This window comes from Lonchura striata, chromosome 2 (assembly GCF_046129695.1).
Source record: "Lonchura striata isolate bLonStr1 chromosome 2, bLonStr1.mat, whole genome shotgun sequence".
NCBI lineage: Eukaryota > Metazoa > Chordata > Aves > Passeriformes > Estrildidae > Lonchura > Lonchura striata.
The window spans coordinates 98,812,285-98,831,423 of NC_134604.1; positions in this window are offsets into that span (position 1 = coordinate 98,812,285).

Sequence of the window (19,139 nt, forward strand, 5' to 3'; positions counted from 1 at the left end):
ATTTCTGAGCATGACATAGGCAGGTTCTCTGCTTGATGTGATGATGTCCGTTTTGGGAGAAGCAGCACATTTTCACCTTGCTGGGTGCTTCTGTCTGCAGCAGTCTGGGCAGCTTCTCCCCTCTTTATCAAAGCTCTTTTTCTTTTCTGGCAACTAGTCTTGGTGACATCTCTGCCTGATATTATCACTGTTAACTGCTTTAAACTTGTTTATTTCAGATGCCACCTACATTTTCTCATCTAAGTGTTCTGGCTGATCCTTTCTTTTGACAAGACAGAAAAAAAAGAAACACAAGAAAAGAAACTTCATATAATAATATTACAGATTAGAAGGGGTTTTCCCTCGCAATTTTTCATAACATTTTTACTGATTGAATGCAGAAGTAGGAAAAAGATGAGGACCTGGTTAAAATTGTGAGTTTTAGAGTTATATTTTAATAATGTGTATTTCTGGTGGTTTTGTTTGTAAGCCTAAACAATCTATATGAATAAATATAACATAAGCTGTAATGTGATTCTCTTCATAAGGTAGTACTTGAAACAGGAACCTCTATCCCACAGTTACACCCACACCATCTCCCTCTGCCTCCCCACAAAATATCTATTTGGAGCAGATCCTCTTTCTCAGCCTCACTGACAAGGGCAGGAACACTAGGTCACTCAAGGCTTTCTGAGGTTGAGAGGAGAGGTATTTTTTCCTCTTCCATTAAGAAGCATGCACAGGATGGGTATGGGATGAATAGAAATGAGTACAAATTGATACAGGTATTAAGGGAGGTGACAAAGAAAGGTATTCTCTTTGTTTTGTTGCTTGCTAACAAGAAGGTCTTATGAGTGAAATGGTGATTGGTGGACATTTTGGACCATGAAGCAATTGAATTTAAGATATCTAGTGACAGGAGGAAAATAGCCAGGAAAATTCTGAATGTGAGAAGAGTAGACTTCAGGCTGCTCAGGGAAGTAGTTTGTAAGGTCCCTTAGTAAAATGGTTTTGAAGATGCTGGGATCTACCAGTGTGGTCAAAATTTAAACACCAACTGCTTGGAGAACGGGAACATGTAATTCCAAAATGCTTGAAATAAAACTGGTGAGGCAGAAGGCTGGCTTGACTGACCAGGAATCTTTCTGTGGAACTAAGGAAGATAAAAGAAAATGTATGGCCAGTGAAAGCAAGGCTGAGTGACTGGAGAAGATGTTGTGGTTTAATCCCAACTGGCAAGTAAGCACCATACAATCACTCACTCACTTCTCCCCATTGTGGTGGGATGGGGAAGATGAATCAGAAAAGAAGTGTAACACTTGCTGGTTGAGATAAGGACAGTTTAGTAGTTAAAATGAAGTAAAATATAATATTGCAACAACAAAAATAGTAAGAAAAAATCAAGAGAGAGACAGAGGGAGAGAAGAAAACCCATTAATAACAAGCAATGTACAATGAATAGCTCATCACCTGCTTACTGATGCACAACCCATCTCCACACCACAATCAGATCCCTTTCTGTGTTACTCCACCAGTTTATATACTGGGCATGACATTCTATGGCACAAGATACCCCTTTGGCCAGTTGGCACAGCTGTCACAGCTGTGCCCCCTCGCTTGGGCACTTCTCTCTGGCAGAGCTTGGAGCTTGTTTGCCTGGTTGGTGTAGCTGTGTCCAAATTACAAACTACTGAAGAGTTCTGAGGTTTCTGTACATGAGGGTGTTGTGATAATATAGCTTGTGATTTGGTGTGAGGTCCGTTAGGAGGAGGAACTATGGATTTTCGTCCAATTTAAAAGTGGACTTTTACAGTTGCACTAACAAGTCTATATATCATTCTCCCTTCAGAGGTCAGGTCATAGAGACATTTCATGAATATCTCATCCTAATGCATGAGTTTAAGAAGGATGCAAGATGCAATTATTTTAATTGCAACCCAAAAGTAGGGTTTTCCTCCATTAGCTCTGTAGGTGTTTGCATTGAGAACACTTTCAGTAAGGCAAAGTGGCTGCTGCTGCAGGTTTATATGTGCAGCAAGTTGGTCTTGAATAACCATGTCACATGGACATCAAAGTATCTGATGTACTGTAAACACCCACTGTGATGACCAAAGAATGTTCTGCATCAATTGCTGCTTCCTTACAGAAATTGTAACAGACCATGGCTAGATTTAGTATTTAACCTCTGTGGCCTGGAAAAACCATACATGGAATGGAAGAAGCAGAAAGAGGATAAAGGAAAAAGAATATTGGTGAATTAACTGATTTTTTTACCATTCTTTTGGAATTGGAAGAAAAAAAATGTGCTATTTACATTACTGCTGCTAGTGTGATACAAAAATAGTAATCACTGAAATTTGGTAAGAATCATCTATACTTACAGCACAAGTTTATATGACTGTAAAATCCTCTCCGATTTCTTTGATCTCTCTGTTTTTAAGAACTGACATATGAGGAACTTGCAGGTGCCTTCCCTGTGAGAAAAATTTATATTTGAAGTGACTTCTGAAATCAAAGCAAGTCTGATTTCAACATAGCTTGTTTAGTGTCTTGTTCTGCAATAAAATTGGGGTGCTATGTAGCAAAATGATATTCCATAAAGAAACTTTATAGCATCTTTAAAAATACACTGTGAGTAGATCACACTGGGGTCAATAGGCCCTCTACAACCATGAACCTATTTTTTGTCTTCTGACTAACCCTGCCTTTTCATTTCCTCAGTCTGTTCTGAAAGTATCTGCCTGTAGAAATTAGCCCTATGATAGGTTGTTCATTTGAAAAAAAAATTAGCCACAGGCCAAATTTCTCCATTTTCTGTGAAGAAGATATTCAGATCATTTTGGTTGTAATTACGCTCAGTTGCCTCTAGATGAGCTCAACTTCACTGAATATCTATGGAAGTTATTTTCCTAATTTGGGAAGACAGATCTTGTGTCAAAATACAAAAGACATACACAATAATCCATCATTATCTCTAGAAGTATAGTGATAAAAATAAAGCACAGAGAAGTCAAATAATTTCTACTAAATCCATATGTGGCTGCTGAAATTAAAAAGGGAATCTGGATCTCCAAATTCTAAAAGCAACCTGTTGGCATTCCTTAGTTAATGAGCACTTAAAGGTTATTATACATGGGATTATTTAATTAGAAAAATAGCCAAAATGGGAATCAAATGTGTACCTGGTTAGAAATTTTTAATTTGGGTGTGTAAAGTATGAGACAGTAGGAAGCCCTACTGAGTTCTGCAAACTAAGGTGGTTAGGGTGGTTTATTTTGGTGGGACAGTATCTTTGTTCAAGATGTTCAGTACTGAACTAAAGAAGTATACCAGAATAGCCACAGATCAAAATCCATGCCCTTATCTCTCTGTTTTCTTTCCTTTATTGTTTATGCATACTGCTAAGGGCAACATTTTGAGCAAAAGCATCTCAGGTAACTTGAGCTATTTTTAAAGAGAAACTCCCATAAAATCAAAATCATCTTTGCAGTTGAGAATTCAGAAAAATATAAGGAAATAAAGTTCAGTCTTTTTTTAGCAATGATATTATTGAAAGAGTGCTGCGTCTCTCCCTCGAATCCACAGGGATAGAACCCCTGTGGAGCCCAGCCAGCTGGGCAGTGGGGTGAGGCGGGCAGAGGGAAGGAACTTCTCCTTGGATCTCAGGGGGTTGGAGAAGCTCCCACGTGAGTCCAAAGATGAGCTGGTCCCACAAGCAAAGGAAAGAGGCGCTCTCCCTCAGGATTAGTTCCAAAGTTTAATGAGAGCCTGGAGAGGCCCCAGGCCACATCTGGTTTCGAAGGACCTCCAGAGAAAGAGAGAGAGGGCCCTGCCCAGAGCAGCCAGATATAGGGGGGCAGGGAAACCCGAACAGGCAATGGGGAAGGACATGGGAGCGGCTCTCGGGGGGCAAAGCCTCAGAGTGACCAAGGAGGGGAAAACTGAGACCAAACAGGTACAAAGAGGGGATATGGACGGACAAACCACTATGAGGGGATATACAGTGAAAACGATAATAGATTTACATAAATCTGGAAAAGCTGGCAAGTTGTAAAATGGAAGGCTTCCACTTTTGGTTTCTAAATATTTTTCTGAATATTTTCTTTCATTTTACAAGCTAAGTTCTAATCACACTGTCTTAGCTATGTGGTTTATCTGTGTCATACTCCCCATAGTAATATCTGCAACTCTGGTATCGTATATCTTATCAGTATTTTATTAGGATTCCACAAGAGCAAGAAGGTCTGAAAGTATGTGTTGCTTAAAACCACACATGCCCAGTCTTGTATTTTCCAACAGACAGAGTAGTTTTCAACTAAAGAACAATCTGTAAATAAGTCCTTTGTGAATATGCCTTCTTTCCCTGATATTATTTTTTATGGTTTTTACTTTGCTAACTGAAGACATAATTGAAATCTAATTTCCAGCTGATCTCCCAAAGTGACAAATTGCTTTCAGTGTAGAAGAACAAAGGAACAATTCCTGAAACGTAGAATAAGAGAAGTTTTAGCTTAGATTGTTATTGGCTGGTTTCCAGATGATTCTTTGCCATAATTTACCCACAGTATTTGAGGTCCACAAGTCCGTATGGAAGGATTATATTCATACAAGATTGTGCTCTTAAACACTGCAACTGAATCCTGCATTCTATTAATAATAAAATTCCTTAACCTAATTACCTTGATCTAAGACTTACTTTTAGTTCCAGTATTAACTTAGGAAAAACAATCAGTAAGCCATGTTCTTGCTTGTCTATCCTGAACTTCTATTCATGATGCAAAAGAAAGAACTTCCAAAGAAAGAATTTTATTGACCCTTGCTCCTTTGGAAAAAGAAATGTCAAAGTCCTTCCATGCTTCCCTGTAGTTTCTCACCTTGCATGTTCCTCTTAGATGCTCCACAGCATCACTGTGACAGAGTGTGTTTTGCTGCTCCTGAAGAACAGGATTCATCCAGAAGGTCCTGGGCAGGCTCAGGAAATGGGCCCATGGAAATATCTTGATGTTTAGTAAGACCAAGTGCAATGTGCTGCATCTGGGTCAGGGCAACCCTCAGTCCCAACACAGGCTGGGGGACGGACAGATGGAGAGCAGCCCTGCCAAGAAGGACTTGGGGATGCTGGTGGATGAGAGCCTGGACATGACCTGGTCATGTGGACTTGCAGCCCAGGAAGCCAAACACATCCTGTGCTGGCCAACAGGGTGAGGGAGGGGATTCTGCCCCTCTGCTCCACTCTGGTGAGAGCCCACCCAGAGCACTGCTTCCAGCTCTGGGATCCCCAGCACAGGAAAGACATGGACCTGTTAGAGCAAGTCCAGAGGAGGCCACCAAGACGATCAGAGGGATGGAGCACCTGTCCTATGAGGAAACGCTGAAAGAACTGGGATTGTTCAGCCTGGAGAGGAGAAGCTTGGGGTGACCTAATTGTGACTTTGAGGACCTGAAGAGAGCCTACAAGAAAGATGAAGAGGAACTTTTTACAAGGGTGTGTAGTGGCAGGACAAGGGAGAGTGTCTTCAAACTGAAAGGGAGTAGGTTTAGATTAGATAATAGGAAGAAATCCTTTCTATGAGGGTGGTGAGACACTGGAACAGGTTGCCCTGAGGAATTGTGGATGCCCCATCCCTGGAAGTGTTGAAGGCCAGATTGGATGAGGCCCTGAGGAAGTTGGTCTAGTGGAAGGTCTCCCTGCCCATAGCAGAGGGTTGGAACTATTTGATCTATAAGGCCCCTTCCAACTCAAGTCATTCTACTCTATGATTGGAACATTGGAATCTCAGTTTGATGTACTAAGTCCTTGAGGAAGAATATTGTTGAGACAGTTAGTTCTTCCTGAATCCTCACATTCCTGTCTGCTCATCACCTGCCCACCTATCACTTGGACATAACAATTTTACTTCTTTTTTTTCATAACGCATTTTGTTGTTGTCCTCCCTTATTTCACTTTCACTCTGTATTTTATGAGGGAACTTTTTCTGAAGAGCAAACAAGCTGACTCACCAGTGCTCTCAAATGTCAATATATTCTTTAGTCATTATGTTTTGTTTCATTTTAGATGACAAAATAACTCGTGCTAGCTATCCAGTATGAGATATTTTGTGTGCATATGCATTCAATAAAATCACATCCAGGAAACACTTTGTGTCAGTCTACAGTGATGCTGATGACACACACCTGTATTGTGTATTCAGATACATTTCTTCATCTAACCCCAGTAAAACCACTGCATTAGCTGCCAGAATTTGTTTTTCATTTCTACAAGTAAACACATCACAAATGAATATTTAATTTTTTTTCTTAATTCTGTAAGTGGTTTGAGTAATTTTGCATTTGCATGGTTATGTGTCACAGTGTAGTGTAGGAATACCTACACTAGGGAATACCTACACTTATGTTTCAGATTTGTTCCTGCATGTGATCCAGCTGTTACTATAAATAAATTTTGAATTATCAGTGTAGAGGAATTCATAACATTTTCATCATTTAACCTTCTCCTTCAGGCCAATTTTTACCTACTGGAGAGGATTTGAAGGCTTGTAACAGCTAATGCCAACACTTTCCACATGTTCTATTCATGTGAAGGTGTTTGCCCTGAATTAAATGACCAGAGTGCAATCTAATTTCACCTTGGTCACTTTAATACGGATTATAAGCACACTGCTTGATCTGTACTACAGGATTAATACCTTATTTTAGTATGTAAAAAGTAGAATCAACAAACTTTGAGTTCAAGTCAGGCCATGGAAGGAATAAAGAAAGAGTGATCCTAAAAGCATGATTTTTTAGAGGATTTTAGCAGTTTTGAGAAAATTTAGATTTTGATACTGGAATGAAATTGGCACATTAAGTGCAAGGAATGTCACCAGGAGAGGTCTTCAACCTATGTATAGATAAAATGCAATTTTCTCAAGTTTAAAAAAGTTGAAGGAATTACATCTTAATGGCAATGATGAATGGAGACAGTACCTAGAAGCTTTCCACCTGATTAGGTCTCATGCCCATCAGCATCTTTCCCATTGCAACACCTTCTCAGTCTTGAAGGAAATTGGTGGGGGTTGGAACTGGGACTTTAGTGAACCCTATGGAAAATATCTTCCTGCAGAACTTAGGGCTGTCCTGCTCTCACCAACCTGACCACATTGTTACTGTCCTCCAGTAACCTAACCTGGGTGTGAGCCTCCCTACCCCTATGTCTACAGCACCTTGATCTGAGTCAAAGTGCCTCAATTGCACTTCTCCACTTGAACTTTGCTCTGGAAAATGTTGTGTTCAAATACATCCTTAAAAAAAGAAGACTTTAATTGTGACTCCACAAAATACTTGCTGAATGCTTCCAAAAACTGCCAGAGCTGTGAGTAAATCCCTTCTGCATCTGATTTCCTCAGTCAAGTCATAGCCTCTGGAAAGGTTGTACAGAGTTCATCTGCTCTGGAAGAGCAGGATTTATTTTGCAATTATCAGAGGCAAATCCAGTCATGGTATTGAAACCATTCTCAAAACTTACAATCCCTAAAATCATTGTATATAGAGGAAGTCATCATTTTGTTATAACTTATGTCAAAGAGCAAACCAAAGAATGTACAAAGTTCTTCAGGTTTTCTTCTACAAACACTCTTAGGGGTGAATGCTAAATGTTCTTGATAAAGATGCAAGCTTTATAAAAGCTGAAATGTCAGTTTTCGAGTAATTTAATAACCTCATAGATCTATCGCTGAAAAATAATTAGATATTTACACAAAGGAAACTGTATTTTTCCCTAGAACAGGTTACCTTACCAGCTGAAAGTAGAAAACCAAGTATCACAACATCACTAGCGTGTTTTGATTGGAGTTTCTGCAGTCAGTTCTCCTCTAGCAGAGGGGATGCTGGAAACAGGTCTTCAATCACATTTGTGACACTGTGAGTAAGAGTTCATAGCAATGAGGTTGGGGCAGATATTAGGTCTGATGCAGAGCAGTTCTGTACACTGTGTTCCTCTTTAACCATCACAGGTTTAAGCTTTTTAAATGCAGCATTTTGTCTTCTTTGCAGACCAATCATGCACCCTTACACTTGTTTTCATTTTATTATCCTTTTCCTCTCTCCAGCACTACAAAATCATAAAGTAACTGTCTCCTGTCCTGTTTCTTAGTTTTTGATACCATCTTCCTTTTAATATTTTTTATGCCCAATTCAAACATTTTCCAGTCACATACCCTTAAAAAACCCAACCAAAAAAAAAAAAACAATCAAAAAAAAAATTACAAAAAAAACCCCAAAAGCCAACCCAACAAAAAACTTGTCCCCTTATTTATTTGGGTGGTTTGGTGCACTTAGGTTTTAATTACTTCATTTGGTTTGGTGCCTAGGACAGCTAGAAACTGAGATTTTGCCATAAACTCCTTGTCATCAGGCATTTTGATATATTGAGAAATATTTACTGATGGCAGGTTTTATATATTCTAAGTGTTAAGGAAATCAAATACTTGCACATGATTTCCATGGACATGATGTTTGCTGCAGGAACATGGGATAGATTTTCAGTCAACCTACTCCAGTTATTGAGGCTGCAAGTAGGTGGCATACATGTTTATTCCTTTTCCAACAAGTTGAAATATTTCGCTATTGGTGTGGATATTTTTTAAAATATGTAGCAGCATATAAAGTATATGAACAGAACAATTCTAAGTTTTAAAACAATATTTTTCTTTTTGTATTAAACAGATACTGTCAAAATGACAAAGCAAAGTATTCAACTTCCCATGCATTGCTGCTAACATTTCCATCCTTTTTTTGCAATGCCTTGAGGGAGCAATTCAAATCACAGGAACAGACAGCAAAGGGCAGCAAAGAAGTGTGCAACATTAATCTCAACTGAATCCTAAGAAAGGCAATAGTAATTTCTCTGTGACTACAATGGCTTTGAATTAGGTCCTCAGGAGTAGCTTTGTAAAGCAATGTAGGTGCCAGAGTTTCTGTAGATCCCACCTGATCCCTATCTGCATGTTTAGACAGATGAATAGTAGTGAAATTCTGCACTATCAGATATCCTCATATCTCAGACAAGGTCAGATGTATCTGCTATTGCAGTCTGTGTTACAACTTTCTGAAGCTGTTGGGCACCACCACTTCATATAAAGTGATTATGAGAAGTCATTAAATTCTTCCCTGAAAGTCAGAAGGCAAATAGTACTGTTTAACTACTCATCACTATTTTTGCATGAAAGGCAAAGGCAAGTCAGGAATTTCAAAGCACTTGGAAATAGAAATTTTGTTGAGTGTGGTCCTACACAGGCAGATGTCTCTGCATGTGTCAGTGGGAGATGGTGGGGGGAGGGAGAGCTGGGTGGTGTGAGAGACCGTGCAGGAGAAGCCTACAAAAGCATTAAGGGCAGCATTGTGGGATGGGAAAAGGGTCAGCAAGAGTCTTTGCAGCTCCTGGCCAAGAGAACTCCTTGGCCACAAACTCCTTTTCTCCTTGTACTGAGAAAATAAAAGTTTTTACTGTGGCTGAGACAACCTTTGTCGTGGACAATAAAATAATAATTTGTCCATTCTTATGAACAAAAGTTTGCAGAGCAATAAGAGTAAGAAAAATGCTGTACTCAAACCTCAAGTTCTCCAGTTATCTGGAGTAATCTACAAAATCTTAATCTCTGGCTGGCTATTTGGATTAAGAATTGCAGGCATTGTGCCAATGTAGTGTTTATTTGTCCCATCCACTCCTTTTCTAGCTGCAGCTGTGTCTTCATCTGTGATACAGTTAAATACACTTCTTTACTTTTTTTCTCAGTCATTTGGAATATTCCTATTTCCTTTTAGTCTTGGTGTTCGTTATACAGTTAATCTGTCCAATTTCTAGTTCTCTACTGAAGCATTTTCTTTCAAGGTCATGTAGACACTTGCTTCTACCTTCAGTGTGTTCCCAACATCTGCAGTTGAGCAGAGGACATGGAGGCATGTTCTGAGAGCCACACTTTGGTCTGTAGTATGACCTTCTCTTCATGGCAACTCCATGGCCATGTCCTGAATGCATTAGGAGGAGTAAAGATTTGGGTACACACCACATCTGCACACTACTGAGTTCCCACTGTGAGGAACTCTGGAACTGCAGACAGCTAGGGACAACCTGGGACACATGTGGTCTGGACTACTGGTGATTTAAATTTGTTTAAGATGCTGAAGGCCAGGTACTGCTTTGGTACTTGATGACATTCTTTGCTTCAGGTGTCTGCCCTTGCTTGGCATCCTCCTTCGAGGTGAGATGCCATTGTCTGGATGTCATTGTCTCCTACTATGATACAGTGGGAGCAGTTTCTCAGTAGGTCCATTTTTGGAGGATATTATATTGGCAGTATCTTTGTCTTTTTTTTTTTTTTTAATTTTTTTTTTTTTTTTTTGTAGGGAGGGACAGTCCTCAAAGCTTTTATCTAGTAATTAAGAAGGCTAGAGCTGACAGTATCCTTTTAGTATTCTGGTACAGTGTTTTCTGTTTTTCCATACTTGTTTCATGTAATTTTAATTCCTTTTTTTTTTTTTTATTGCAATGAAGTCAATGTCTGACAGTGGGATTTTGCATGAGTATATGGTTGACAGGAGAGTTTCATTAGGCCATTTATGCAAGTTCCCATTTACTTTAACTGTTCAAGCAGAACCTTGGCATAGAACTTTGATGAGGTTCATGATTTTTGTTGGCATGAAATAGACCTTCAAGATGTTCCAAAGTGAATTGCACTGGCATCTGTCAAATGCTTCCATAAGCCCAGATAAATTTAAGGATCTAAATAGTATTTGAAATCTGTCTCTAATTAAACTAAGATCCACATTTTCTGGATTTTTTAAATCTGCTGTCAGTTTTTTTCTTTATTTAAAACCTGCCATATTTAAGGGCATGAAATGTCTGCACTGTTTGGGCTATCATTTCTAGTTTCATCTCATAGCTCATGTCCATTAAACCCAGGGTCACCTGTAAATTGCAAATGTATGGGTCACATGGGGCCATTTGCAATACTAACATCAAACAGAGAAAAAAAAATGCAGAAGACAGCTCAAGGTATAAATCTCCTACATTTCTTTTTATTTTCTGCTTAAAGCACTGCTGCTAGGACATTCCTGTTGCCATAAATGTGTCCCTCACATAAAGCATTCTTTAAACCAAATAACTGTAGCTCATGTTCAAATCTATCTGATTACACCAGCAACACACAGTATTTTTTAATAGTATGAAAATATTGTCCTGTGCCCAGGGAAAGCAGGTAAGTGCTAAGAGTCCTCCCTCAGAGTGCAAATACAGTGGAACTGCTTTGAGATTCTGTTTCAGTGTGACTTCCCTAATGCTTTCTGAACTGAAAATGTCTGGGAGTGAGCCTGGTTACTATAGCAGCTGAGTAGTTGGTTAAGTATTCAGAATTTCTAACTGCACATCAGGTTAATGAACCTTGTTCAGTAAGATAGAAGATGCTGAAGATAAAAATCTGAATGAGTGAAAACATTTTGTTGTGGCAATTTTGAAATGAAACATCTTAATTTTTCATCTTGAAAATGTTTGTACGGAATGGGAAAGTAAACAATTCCCACTGCTGTTACCAATCCAGTAAATATGTCATATTACTTAGTACAAAGGGGAGAAGTAACTGCTCAGGAAAAAATCAGAATATTCTGTACCCTTCACTTCTGAGAGCTGAGTGTTGTCATATCCATGTTCAGAGGCAGGAGCTACATTCCTGTGCCAATAACTCAGCTATCTCATCAGCTCTCTTACTGACTTCAAATGCTGAGCCTGGACTGAAATAAGGGGAAGTGCAGCTCTTCCTACCTCTGTTAAGTAGCACTTAAGTTTGAATCACCCAGAATACATTTTTGGTGAAAAAAATCAACTGCTCAAAGAGTTACATCTGCCCTTCTACATGAAAATTTGAATAACTTCTTGTATATTAATGATTTCTTTTAGACAATTGTCATTCTTCTTTAAGGAAAAATAAAAGTGTACCATCCCACAAAGAACAGCACAACTCACTCTGCCATCCACACCAAGCTTGAGTTGCTGAGTGTGACAAACCACCCCAGGAGGGATTTACACAGAACAACTCTTTCTCCTTAACACAGCTCTGTGACTGTCAGATGGGAAGGATGCTATAGCCAGGGGGGAAAAAAAAAAAAGACAAAGAAAAGTCTACCACCACACTACTTTTCTAAAATGTAGTCAAAGTGCAGCAAATGAACAGAAGCAAAGAGATAAAAACATGACACTGCAGAGATTCTTGCTCCCTGATATCCTTGGAGAGGAGTTCATCACAAAGATGGTCTGTCAGCTGAGGAAACGTGAGTCCCTGCACAAGATTTCTTTCATTTGGAATCTGAGATGCCAGAGGTGCATTTGGGTTTCTTTGCTGCATTTGGTGCTAACATTACATCTGCAGTTTAAATGCCCACTCATTATGCTGCTCCCTTTGAAAAGTAAATTTACGTACCTTGAAAATATTTCCAAGTATTCAAGTCCAAAAATTATCTCAGGTTTCCTCTGATCTATGAAAACATTAGAAATATTGATATTGTTTGAAAATATTACTCAGTTCTATCTGGTAATAGAAAGAGCTGCAATTTGTGTTACAAAACATTCTAAACAAAGTTGCATTCTCTATCTCTTTAACAAAATTAAAATATTTGAATTTTTTAGGTTTATTATGCCGAATATGGGGTGTAATCTGATGAATCATCCAGACTTTTTAAACTTCTGATTTCAATCTGGACAAACCCAAGGACTCAGAATGTATGCCAGTATTTCAGGTGTTTCTAATCATGGTGTGAACAACTATCACAGACTAATTTCACTCTGTTTCCATCAAAGCAGGTAACATGGTGTAGAAGTCCCTTGGTAGCTACAATTCCAGAAGGTTTTGCACTTTCTTAAACATTTGGAGCAAGTCCTAACAAGCTATTAGTGACTGATACCCAATTCGGCTAAATAAAAGACTATGTCCTTGAAAAGAAAGGAATAAGGTAAAGCTTAAAATATTACACTGGTGACACTTAATTATTGCTCTGCTTCAGCAATTTATGTCCAGCAGATAGACATCATTCCTCAGATAAGACATGTTTTATGCAGCTGAACATTTTTAGGGCAAAAGCCTCTAATATTCCCATTTCTTGTCACAGGTTATATCTGCAACAGCATATTTCTTTAGATATAGAGCAACTAAAATTGAAAGCAATTCTCCCCCTCCTCTGACTGGCTGTGCTTTGGTTCATCATGTGGAATGGTCTTGAAACACATCCTCTGATTTCCTCATAGCTGAAACAAAGCTGGAAGACAATATGCAGAAGCACAGCTAATGCCTATTCATTCAGTTTAAGGACCAGACTGTGACATCTCTCTAAATTAAATTACCCTGAAAAGCACATAATTTTTCTTGTATCAGACTATGTGCCAATGTCACTGATCAGTCAGTATAAGCAATGTTAAATACTGCCCTAAAAACCAGGCCAGGATAATATTTGTTCCTTTAATGCCATTTCTTTAACCTTGGGAGAGAAGAATTTATTAAACCCATAAACAACTAGAATCTGTGATATTTATAAAGTAGCTAAGTTCTTCTTGTGACCTTTTCATAAATGCATGCTTTGTATAATTATAAATTATCTAGAATGTGATTTTTAGACCTATAGGAAAAATTATTGTATTACAGGTTTTAGTAATGGACTGTTCATCCAGCTGTTCTCTCTTAAGAAAATCTGTTTTTCCCTTGAAATAAAATGTCTTCATCCAAGCCTATCTGTTCTGCTTGCTCTTCATGATCCTCATGGACCAAAAATCTTTTATTACCCCAGAAAACTACCATGTACTTTAGAAGCAGAAATCATCAGTTTCGTCATAGTCTTTCACTGAAGCTTGAAGGTTTTAACAATAAGTGGAAATAAATGATTATGCAGTCACTTTGATGTTTGCCTATATTCATACAGAAACAGTTTCTGAAGACATCTTTCAGAAGTTCACAAATCCTAAAGAATAACCTTAATCGTAATGTGTCAGGTCATTCCTATCTCATTTGTTGTTGTTTCTTACAGAACTTTACAGAATTAGAGAAATTATATCTCAATAACAAGCTCCACGAAGTTTCGAGGGTTTTCATCTTTCATTGCAGCACTATGACTAAATGTTAACAGTTCCCACTACCAGGAGTTTGCTCTGACAATTTTATTTACAGAACATTTATATTCTATTTATTGCTCTTACAGAACTGTATGAGCAAGAACTGCTACTAAAGCAATCCTTATGGAACGAAATTTAATTCAGGAGATGGGGCTTTTGCAGGTCTCACTGATTGAACCATTCTTTCTTCTTCAGCAGCTTTACCAGAGCATCTCTCCATCTGCTCTCCTCAGGAACTGAATGTTACCTTTGCTTAACTGCATAAAGATCAGTCATGATGGGATTTAAATATGCTTTTTAATATGGAATCTCTTCATTCAAGCAGGCATTTTCTGAGGTGGTATAATGCTCATTTTGTATGCGAGCCCTTTATGGGTAACACCTCCATCGAAACACTTGGTGGATTTGCAAAACCTTTAACAAATTAAACACTTAAATTATTACCAGCCTTTCCCCAACTGTTGTTTCTGCCATCTGGATTCATAGCTTGCCCCAGTGAACTGTTTTACAACTTACATGTAATTATTTCAGGAAAGAAATGGCTTTTGAAAAATTCTTGCAGAGTTTGAACTTTTCTGCATAAAATTATCTTAAAATTTTGAGGAAAAAAAATTAGGCTGATGGTATCTACACCTCACACATTATTTTTCTTCTCTAGTATTTCAAAATGACTAAATCTTGCATGGTATGTTTGAAGACCTATCTGAAAATCTCTTAAAAACTGTTTCCCTAAAATAGTCAGGTTTTTTTTTTTCCTGGTATAAACTTTATGAAACAACCTTAGCATCATTATTTTTCAAAATGTTAATAATCTCACAGAAATGAATTTTAAAAGTGTCACCTTGAGGACAAGATAAGACTGGTCTGTTAGACTGACTTGGTGAAAACATGACTATTTGACACTTTTAGATACCTCTTCAGGTACCCTTTCATCTAGGACAAAATCATGGACTATTTATTTTAACTGCACTCAGAGCCTGACCTAGAAAAACACTGGATGTGAGCTTCAAAAGCCTCACATTCATTAACTTAGATTAGTTAATAAGATTTGGGGATAATACCTGGTTGAATTTCTCTATGCATTACAACAGTCAGGTTGTGAATGGCAACAAATTCAATCTGTGTGATTTCAAACATTTAAATCTGTCTGTCAAACAGTATATTGGATTTTACTTTTAGTTTTGCTGTACAAAAAAATTAAAAATCTTGAACTACTCAAGTGAGGCACAATAGGCAGGACTCTCATCTCAGTTGCTATTTACTGAAAATATCCCTTTCCTGAAGGTTTCTAGCTTGTGTTGGAATGCATTTTCAACATGTAGAGACAACCATCTAAGCAGTAATCCTCCTAAGGTAACAGTGTTCTAAGGAAACTACTTTAAAGTTTTATGGGTCAACAGATAGATATGGGAAAGATATTTTTAAAGAATATAGACAACCTAACATATTTTGGTATATCCCGCATTAAGCAGGTAACAATCCCCTGAAGCATATTTACTGTGCTAGGTGTGAGCACCAACAAAGTGAAAGCATTTGCCTCAGCACCCTTCAGTGCACTAACTCGTGTAAAGCCAAATGAGCAGAATTTTGGCCATATCATAGCTGCTGATGCTTCTGGAGATTCTTGGCTCACTTCACTGATAAGGCTTGGCAGGATTTCAGAGATTGATGAAGGATGTGCTGTTGAAATAGGATGCCCTTTGTGCCTTGAGCTGAATTCCAGCACGCTAAGAAAGCTGGTCAACCTGCAGGGCTTGAAAAAACATGTCATGAAAAGGCAAATGGGCAAAATTATGACTTCATCAGATGTACACAGCCTGCCACCCCCTTTACACCACAGGCAACAACCACCTGAACAACAGCCCTGGGGGCTGCACAGCAGGCTATTGCACTTGGAGAACACAATGCATGTGCAGTAGAGCTGAGCAGTGCAGGCTGCACTGAACCCTGCTGTACTACTGATGGTTTGGCTTTGAGGACTGTGCCTCATGCCTTACCATACAATAAATGCAGCCAACCTGTCAAACCAGAGTCCATAGGCAGCACATCATGTCACCACCATAATGCCAAAAGAATGTTCCTGACTTTATCTTGAAGTGATGCAGCATGCTTTTCTACAAACATTCTCTTTTTTCCCACAGTAAATATGGCAGATAGAGTCACTTTGTTTCTAAGAAAATCCTGTAAAACTTCTGAAGATGTCTGCTGGTGGACCTCACCACAGATGGAAAGTCTGAGTAGTGTGCCATGGCATGGCCAGAGGTCTATCTTGCATTGTATCACTGGGGGTTCCCAGCATCAGAGGAAGCATAAGATAAATTGCTATCCTTTCTGTAGGACATTAATAACATAGTTAACTTTCCTGATAGCACTTTTGCCTTTCTTTCTAGGATCAAAAAACAGCCAGCAGCTCTTGATACCAAACAGAAACTATCTGATCTGATCTGCACAGACTCATAGGACTTCCTACTTACTGTTATTAGCATTATTTTGGCAGAAATCACAAACTGTTTTCTGGTTTGTGAAATATACCTACTATACTATACCTACTGCTCCTCCCCAGCAAAAGGCCTGTCTGTGTGTATTTCTGTGGCCATGGCTACAGAAAATATTCCTGATGACACAGGTATTGTGCAGGACACCCAAGAGGCAGTGCTGACTGACCAGAAGGCACCAAGCTTCACCCATCTGCAATCTGGCCAGGAGGGAAGGGGAAGGAGTCCTGCTGTGTCCAGAGGGAAGGTCCTGGGACCCAGGTGCAGCTGGCCAGCAGCTGGCTACAGCATGTCCAGGCAAAAGAAAAGCAATTCTTGCCTGCATGTTTGGGACAGCACAGACAGATGCTTCTTACAAGATATGCAGAGAAAGGCGTATCTTTAAGCTTCAAACAAATTTCTGCTTTTAAGAGTGTTTACTGCTTATGTGCAGGACATTTTTTGGCTCGTTTCAAGTGACCCAGGAGTACCTGGGAGGTCACTCTCTGCTTTGCCTTAATCATTTGGGCAATGTAGATAATGAGAATTGCTCTGCAAATCATTTTGCATCTGTAAAGTGCTTTGAGATAATGAGATGAAAGACACAGGGAGCCTCATCTTGCAAAGAGGAGATTTCTCAGGATCTCCCAGAACAGTGCCCAGTTAATATTCAAGCAAGTGAGATACTGCTATTGAACATTTCAGGCGATTACAGCTTTCTCACAGTGACTGCAAGCAATTATTGGGAACATTTTCCCAGATTTTCTCTTCCTGCAGGCTTTGGTATTCAGCCAGATCAGTTTTTGTTTGTCTTTCCTTAGTGAAACTATCATAGATATTAGCTTACTGATACCCAGGCACTAAAATAGCTAATTACTTCCATCCCACCTGAGGGGAATCCTCCAAGGCATTTAAGCACCAAAATACAATGATCTCTAAGGCTACAGCCTTATTTTGTAAAAATATACATTTACATAAATGCCTACCTATGGGAGATAATTCACAGTCTTCATCCAGGTTTCTCTAAGTGTGCATAGGACAGAGAATGGCAACTTAAGGTGGAGTTAACTCAGGCAGCACATTGAGAGGAGGCATCCTAATGCCAAGCAGTAGGAGATGTAGCTTGTGAGACAGACATGCTGCAGTCCTGTCCACCTCCTGCCATTTATGCATCTAACCACCAATCTGAGCAGAGGTTGGGGTGTTAATGTCCCCTGAACTGAATATGACAGGATTGATCCTTCTCCTCAATGTCACTGGCAAAAAACAAAGAAAATTTTCTTCTTCTTCTTTTCTGATTAGAGGGTTGGATTATGGTTATCGAAGTGCAGTTAGTCACTTCAGAGGTTTTGGTTTGGGTTGGGGTTTTTTTGTTTTGTTTGTTTGTTTGTTTGCTTGTGTTTGTTTTGGGTTTTTTTTTTTGTGGGTTTTTTTGTGTTTTGTTTTTTTGGTTTTTTTTTTTAATATTTAGTTCTTGGTCTCTCTACCCTACTAATAACCTGTTGCAAGTCCTATGACTTGTGGATGTGTCCTTATGTTAACAGTTGTGTCTAGCAGAATGGAAGAGACACTCAGAGGTTTTATTCAAATTCATGCTGAAATCTGCAGTTGCCTCAGAGAGGAGCAAATTATTGTCCTAATTATCAAGGAGGGAAGGAAAAAAATATGCATAGCAGAAAAACCTTGCACACACCCTACTGTCAGGGTGGTCCCACAGTATTTCATACAGTTTTTGGATGTGAGGTATTTAAACATCTGGAGGCTGGACAGTTGTATCTCTGTATCTTTTAGAAGATGTGTTACCTACATCAGAGTGAGATGCATCCTCCAGCTGATGGACTGACTAATGATACAGCCATTCTCGGAGTGAGTGCTATGAAAATAACTTCATAACATCTTACAAAATCATACGCAATATAATTTCCCAAGTGCCACCAAAATTGATACTGGAACAAGTTTCAGTCTTCTAAGCATCTGAGCACTTTCTTTCTCTAAATGGCTTGTCCAGGGGAAGAAAAGGAGCTAGTAAGCTTCTCTGAGGCTAGAACAAATAAATTATGCGGCAGTAATTATTAACAAAGCTACAAGAATTGTACATAAAATAAATAAAATGCATTTATACTTTTGCTTATAATATTTATTATGGGAATTTCAAAGTCATGCTTATCTTATTTATTATCTTATTGTCAGCATTGCATTGCCCTGGAGAATAATATTTTAAACAATCAGTGATGTTTCTAGAGATGTCCATTGTGAACTCTACTTTTAAGACCTATGAGAGCAATAGACATAAAAGTTCCCATACATGATAAAAGCTTGGGAATGGAGTTTATTGTGCCATATATATGTACATAAATATTTAAGCTACTATGCAGAAAGCACAGAGTTGTGTGGGCACCATGCTCAGATAATTTCCTCTCCTTTGTACTTTTCTCCTGAATAGGTCACCAGTTTTGTGATCTATTCTGCCATAACAACTCGTCATGTGGCTTGGTCATCTTTTGTCATTAAAACTTATATTTCTATACTAGATAAGTATAGAAATTACTCTGTTAAAA